Below are 7,818 nucleotides of genomic sequence, written 5' to 3'. Positions count from 1 at the left end.
GAGATTCTGTTAGAATTCTGTTAAGAATTCTGTTAGCAATTCTGTTGGAATTCGATTAGAATTTTGTTAGAATTCCATTAAAAATTCTGTTAAGAATTCAATTAATAGAATTCGGATTAATTCTAAGTAGAATTATGTTAATTTTGTTATCCAACAAAATTATATTAATTTTGTTATGCAACAAAATTTAGTAAAGAAATTTTGTTATCCAACAAAATTATATAAATTTTATTATACAACAAAATTATATTAATTCGGTTATTTTTTCCCTAAAATTTCTATGATGGCAAAGCTATAAAAGGGGAGGATAGGGAGAGGGAAAAATAACAATTAGATCTTCTTCTTGGCTTGCTAGGGCCGGTGGCACACATAAGATCTCCTTTTGTTTGCTAGGGCCGGCGCCACTTACTCTCTACTCCTCTCCCTTTGTTTGCTTAGGCATCCCATCTCTTTTCCCTTGCTAGGGCTGGCACACAAGGATCACTTACTTGTTAGGGCCGCCAGCCAAGCCAAAAAGGGAGAAAGAAGAGAAGAAAGAGGGAGAGGAAAAGGAAGAAGAAGAAGCCTTGGTTCCCTATTCTTGCCATCGGATAAGAAGAGAGGAAAAGAAAGAATTTGGGTGGAGTTATCTTGAAAGATCGTTGCCCACACAACGTTCAAGAAGAGGAGAGGACTATAGTAGAAGACCAAGGTCTTCGAGTAAAGTACAACCATCTACACAATCTACAAAGAAGAAAAGTACAACTATTTATTCCGCTGCATAGTTATTTTTATTTTTTCTTTGTATGAATCCTGAATACTAACACAAGAGTCTATGATCATATGCTTCGATCAAGGTGTGTTTTGATTCCTCAAAAACTTGCTTGATAAATCAAACACATGTCCGATTGAAGAAGAAGGTTGCTTGGAAAGGTTCTGTCTCCGAAAATTTTTTGTATGACAAGAATTGAACGGAACAGGATTCTAGTTTCCAACAGAAATGTCATGGTAAAAGTATCAAGACACTACAATCTGATCATGGTGGAGAGTACCTCTTAGGGTACACCCCAACAGAATGATGTGACAGAACGAAGAAATAAGACTCTTATAAAAATGGTTAGATCAATGATGAGTTATTCAGAATTACCGAATTCATTTTGGAGATATGCGCTGGAAACGACGACATACATTCTAAACTTAGTACCTTCTAAGTCAGTACCTTCTACTCCCACAGAATTATGGACTGAGCATAAGCCTAGTTTGAAACACATTCAAATTTGGGATAGTCCAGCACATGTGCTGAAGGGAGATGCTGATAAATTGAAATCACGTACGGAAGTTTGCTTGTTTGTGGGTTATCCTAGAGGAACAAAGGGTGGTTTATTTTATAATCCTAAAGATCAGAAGGTCATTGTTAGCACAAATGCCCGATTTTTAGAAGAGGACTATGTAATGAACCACAAGTCCATGAGTAAAATTGTTCTAGAGGAAATAAGAGGGGACACTTCTACTTTAGTACCAACGGTACAAGATACGATACCACAAGTAACTGCATCACGTGTCACAAATGATGCACAATTACAGGTAGTGCCTCGTCGTAGTGGGAGGGTTGTTAGACAACCTGATAGATTCATATTTTTGGGAGAGTCTTCGGACTTGATCCCTGGTGAACATGAAGCTGATCCCTGGACATATGATGAAGCACTCCAAGATAAAGATGCAGCATCTTGGCAAAGTGCAATGAACTCTGAAATAGAATCTATGGATTCTAATCAAGTCTGGGAGCTTGTAGAACCACCAAATGGTGTAAAAGCCATTGGATGTAAATGGGTCTACAAAAGGAAAAGAGGAATAGACGGGAAGGTGGAAACCTTTAAAGCAAGGCTTGTTGCAAAGGGGTATACTCAGAAAGAAGGAATCGATTATGAGGAAACTTTTTTGCCGGTAGCCATGCTTAAGTCTATCCGGATTCTTTTATCTATTGCTGCTCATATGGATTATGAGGTTTGGCAAATGGATGTCAAGACAGCTTTCCTTAACGGAAGTCTTGAAGAAAATATCTATATGAAGCAACCAGAGGGATTCATTGCAAAGGGCAAAGAGCATCTTGTATGTAAGCTTAATCGGTCCATTTATGGACTGAAACAAGCTTCAAGATCTTAGAACATCCAGTTTGATGAAGTAATCCAGTCTTATGGATTTATTCAATGTCCGGATGAGTCTTGTGTATCGGCATGTAGTACCTTTATCTAAAGAGATGTGTTCTAAGACGTCAAAGGAGATAGAGGAAATGAAGGCAGTTCCTTATGCTTCGGCCGTAGGAAGTCTAATGTATGTGATGCTATATACGAGACTATATATCTATTTTGTCGTAGGCATGGTTAGTAGATATCAAAGTAACGCAGGACAGGGACATTGGACTGCAGTAAATCATATATTAAAGTACCTGAAAAGGACTATAGATTATATGTTGGTTTACCAAGCAAATGATTTGCTTCCTGTGGGTTACACAGATTCTGATTTCCAATCAGATAGGGACAATAGTAAATCAACCTCAAGGTATGTGTTTACTTTAGGAGGTGGAGCCATAACATGGAGGAGTGTCACTACAAGAGATCATAAAAATAGCGACGAATTATTAGCAACGATTTTCATTTTCGTCGCTAATATAAGTATTAGCGACGAAATATCAAATTTCATCGCTAACTTTAGTTTTTGCGACGAAATATTAATTTCGTCGCTAACCGTTAGCGACAAAATATCAAATTTCATCGCTAACTTTAGTTTTTGCGATGAAATATTAATTTCGTCGCTAACCGTTAGCGACGAAATTTGATATTTCGTCGCTAACTTCAGTTTTTGCGATGAAATATTAATTTTGTCGCTAATGTGTAGCGACGAAATATTAATTTCGTCGTTAATATTCGCCTAAATCCTAATCCCGCTTCCGTTAATCCCGCTTCCGTTCGATTTTTTACGACGAAATAATTGTTTCGTCGCTAAAAATTAACGACAAAACTTAATAATTCGTCGCTAATAAATTTTTACGGTGAATTATTAACTTTCATCGCTAACCATTAGCGATGATACTTATTAAATTCGTCGCTAATAAACAGGTTTAGCGACGAAAGGTTATAATTCGTCGCTAACCTTCGCTAAAAACCCCACCCGACCCCCATTTTCCTCTGCGGCCTTCCTCGAGCGCGCCACAGCTCCTCCGCCGCCTGCACTGCTCCCTCTTCACCCCCTCCGTTGCGGCCTTCCTCGAGCGCGCCACAGCTCCTCCGCCTCCTGCACTGCTCCCTCTTCACCCCCTCCGCTGCGGCCTTCCTCGAGCGCGCCGCTGCTGCCCGCGAGATCGCCCTCCTCAACCCGCTCTGGATCCACTCTCGCACCTCCCGCAAACCCTTCTACGCCATCCTCCACCGCATCGACGTCGGCATCGTGTTGGACCTCAAGCCTGCCCGCGCCGAGGACCCCGCCCTCTCCATTACCGGAGCCGTCCAGTCCCAGAAGCTTGCCGTCCGAGCCATCTCCCGCCTCCAGGCTCTCCCCAGCTGAGTTGACAGGACTACCAGTTGAGGAGGCCATGGGTAAATTGCTAGTTCAAGACCTTGTCTTTGAGGAGTCGACATATGTTGTTGACAAGCTTGTCTATCGAGCCCTAAAAGTAAAATGCGAATATTGCAGTGGTTTGACTTGTATTTTTTGTCCAGAGACATCTTAGAGCTTCAAGAGACCATAAGAATAAAAGAAGCTGAAGGCGAAGCTTATATTTCTGAAATAGAGGACATGCAATCCTCATGGTTTGTAAAATTTGCTCTTTAATTTGTTTATGTGTGTATACTAAACATTCTTCGTTTTCTACTATTTTCCTAATAGACAATTGGCCAAGCATATGAAGACATGCAAACACAGAACCAGCATTTGCTTCAACTAGTGGCTGATAGAGATGCCTACAATATCAAGGTTTTTCCACTGTTATATAGAGTTTTTCTATTCCAAAAAGTTATCGATATGCATTAAACTTTTTTTTATTATTCAATGCTGTGACTTCTCAAATATCAAAAAAGGCCTTTCGTTATTATCAGAGTTATAAATGTTGTCTGGTATGCATTACACAACATTAACTATTAGTACTCTAAAGCAGCATAAGCATACAAAATTCACTTACAGATTAGATTGTCTTCTGATTTTTTATCATATGTAGATTAAGGTGGTTATGCTGTGTGCATGTGATTTTTAGTCTCTAGTAAGAAACAGTGGCTAACCAATACCATTTTAGCAGTTGGAAGATTTGTTGTTCTATCTCCAACAAGTAGAAATTTGGTATCTTTATATGACTCTTTTTATATATGCCAGCTAGTTTCAGATAGTGTGAAGATGAAGCAAACCCATAGTTCACTTCTTTCTGAAAAGCAAACTATATCAAAGCAACTGCAACAAGTAAACAGCTCGTTAGAGTTCTTGAAGACAAAAGTAACTAATGGTGAAGAACAGGTGCTCTTTTTATTTCAATGATTTTTCCTCTATGGCTCCGTTATGTAATATCCTTTGAAATTACTTATAGTTGAGAACTTGAATCTGCTGCTCTGATGATTTCCTTTATTGGTTAGTCCCGAATTACAGACAGCTAGTCCCGAATTGCAATAAGCAATTGAGATCCAGAGGCAGCAGGAAAAGAAATGCTTTGCCAGGATGAAAGAGTTGGCTTACATTTGCCAAGAGATAAAAAATCCTTATACTTGGTTGGAGCGACAAGTTGGTAAACCACATCTCGTTATATTTTTTGCATTTTAGATACAATTTATTGACTTGATAATCAGCATGGGAGTTTTTAATTGTCAATAATCTGTTATGTGAACTTCAAAATTCTTTGGTTTAGTTTTGAAGACATCTAACAATTTTCTCAGCATGTAGTCTTTAACACTAACACATATTGATCTATTATATGACCTAAAGAACAAGATTAATCATGATTTTCAGTTGTTTCTGTAGGTTTTCCTAAGAGTTTGGGACAAGACTTTTTGTTTGAAATACCTTGATGAATTCCAAGATATCCACTTTTTCGGTGACAAAACCCACAAGGTAGTTTTTCTTCTATTTCCCAAGAGGTTTCTTTTTTGGTTTTTCCCCTTGACAACTCATATTTAGTAATAACAACACTTCAGTTTTGCTTCTTACACAATGTTTAATACTATTTCAGCATCTTGATATTCCTGTCAGCTTGTTAATCAAATTAACATTTTATTATTCCATTGCAGGCTTCGAACTTCCATATAATTATCGGGGAGCTTGTTTGCCATAGTTCTTGGAATAATGTTTGTATTGTGAAACTTTGTGTTAAACTTTGTATTTGTTGTGATGTGATAAACTTTGTGTTAAACATTGTGTTAAACTTTGAGATGTGATAAATTTATGTGATAAAAGTTGTGTTTGTTATGTGTGAATATGTTATTGAATGTTATTTTGTGATGTGTATGTATTAGGCTTTATTGCAATATGCATGTATTACAAGATAGAAGGGAAAAAAAAGAGAAACGGGAGCAGAAAATCTGCTAGTTAGCCACGGAAACATAGCAAATCTGCTAGTTAGCGACGAATTTGGTTAAATTCGTCGCTAACCTTTGAGATTCTCCGGTGACCTATTTCGAGATGTTCGCGACGATATTATAAAAATTCATCGCTAATGTTAGCGACGAAATTTTGATAATTCGTCGCTAACGTTAGCGACGAAATTTTATAATATCGTCGCTAACGTTAGCGATGAATTTTCGTGGATTAGTGACGATTTTTATTTCGTCGCTAATGTTAGCGACGAATTGTCAAAATTTCGTCGCTAAAGTTAATTTGCGACAAGCTTATAGCGACAAAAATAATGACGATATATTATCGTCGCTAAGATATGTTAGCGACGAAATTATTAGGTTAGCGACGAAAAAATTTCGTCGCTAAATACCTGAATTCTTGTAGTGTGTTAAGCAGAAATGCGTTTCGGACTCCACCATGGAAGCTGAGTATGTGGCAGCCTCTGAGGCAGCCAAAGAAGCTGTATGACTCAGAAACTTATTGATGGACTTAGAAGTGATTCCTGATTTTCCCAAAGCTGTCACAGTTTATTGTGATAACAGTGGTGCAGTAGCAAACTCGAAGGAACCACGAGCCCATAAGGCAAGTAAACACATCGAGCGCAAGTACCACCTAATACGAGATATCGTAAAATAAGGGGAAGTTGTTGTCGCCAATATTACATCAGCAGATAACCTGGCAGATCCTTTCACTAAGGCCCTTTCAGCGAGAGCTTTTGATAGGCATGTTGAAGGAATGAGAATCAAATGTATGGTAGCATTTATGGCAGCATTGTCTTTTAGTATAAGTGAGAGATTGTTAGGATGTATACTATAAATCTAGCTTTTGTATGAACATCTATTTTGAAATGAGAATAACTTTGATCAAATATTTGTATTTTCTATTCTTTATATATGTTAATGCTGTTGTCCAATTAATTTATATTATAGATAACATGGTATGTGGTGCCACACAGAAGATCATGTTATCAGTTCCTTATAAATTATAAATAGTAGCTCACGACCAAGATGGATTGGGACAACCCATTGGAACGGTTATAGTGTAATTGGTATTAGTTTATTTTGACTATAAAATTACACTAGTATACTTTGTGTGTATTGAGCAGGACCGTTTGAGGTTGTTCTTTTTATACTGACTATATAAAAGAACAAGACCTCTGCTATTTGGATGTGCGTTCTCTTAATCCCTATATAATAACAAGCATGTATACTTAGTATTTATTTCTTTAACTTATCAATAGGTGAGATTTATTCGCTAAATCAATAGACCTGATGAGTCGGGAGATAATGCTATGTATATGGTGTGTTGTTGATTATAGAAGGAATTTGTGTCCTAATTATTTAGGCTAATGATACCCTCTTGAGGAGCTCATAAGGATTATCATGTAAACTCTGAGGTGGACTTAGTCCGGCATGATAATAAAGTTGAGTGATACTACTCTTGGAATTAGATGTTAATTAATTGAGTTGTCAATAACTCATTTAATTAACGGACATAAGATATCTTAAACACAGGGAGATTAATGTTCATAATAAGAAGGAGTCCATATTGTAATATGAGATTGGTGTGTGATAGCGTGTGTTTGGGATGTTTTATTTATATATTTATTTCCTTATTTATCTTATTTATTTTGTCACTCACACCCATCAAAATTAATTAATTAATTATTTACCAAACTTCTTATTATCGCCTTAAGTAATATAGAGAGGTCCGGGCCGTCTCTCTTGGACTCAATGACAGTGAGTTATTCTAGAACTGATGTGGGGGTTTTATTATGTCTTTATTCATTTCTAACTATCTACAATTCTATTTATTTACAATTGAATCTATAATTAACAAAAGAATCCTAAATCTACCTCATTTACAAATTAGATCAAATAATGCATCCTATTTACACATTATACATACAACAAACCTTTTTACAATTTAAAAATCATTCAAATAATACATACAACATGGATTTTAATTTGTACAAAATAAACAAACATACATGATAAACTCTACATCATGCATCAAACACAACATACATACTTAACCTAAATAAATTATACAACTTGGATTTTACAAATCTTACAAATGAGTACACCTAATAAATTTATTCTGTAATACCCAAAATTTCCTTCAATAATTCTTGAATAATAATGAATGATTGATTTAAAGAAATTAGTAAAAATTTCTAAATGTGTCTTGAGGATTAATTGGGTTAATTCCATGCGGGCTTTGCAAAAATAAAAGAGAAAAATAATGGAG

General features: G+C 36.5%; 1 long non-coding RNA gene across 1 annotated transcript; it reads left to right on the top strand.

Moving 5' to 3' along the window:
• The first annotated feature begins 3,761 nt into the window (after window positions 1-3,761).
• Window positions 3,762-4,734, top strand: LOC141816745 (uncharacterized). The gene is made up of 3 exons (XR_012600729.1): window positions 3,762-3,948; window positions 4,342-4,479; window positions 4,596-4,734. It is a non-coding gene; the product is annotated as an uncharacterized LOC141816745 (long non-coding RNA).
• The last annotated feature ends 3,084 nt before the right edge of the window (window positions 4,735-7,818 follow it).

The sequence above is a fragment of the Curcuma longa genome, unplaced genomic scaffold (genome assembly GCF_044706935.1).
Source record: "Curcuma longa cultivar G26 ecotype Majalengka, Jawa Barat unplaced genomic scaffold, ITB_CL_G26_1.1 contig_17935, whole genome shotgun sequence".
Classification (NCBI taxonomy): Eukaryota; Viridiplantae; Streptophyta; class Magnoliopsida; order Zingiberales; family Zingiberaceae; genus Curcuma; species Curcuma longa.
The sequence above is the reverse complement of the archived record's forward strand: the minus strand, read 5'-3'. Positions and strand labels throughout refer to the sequence as shown.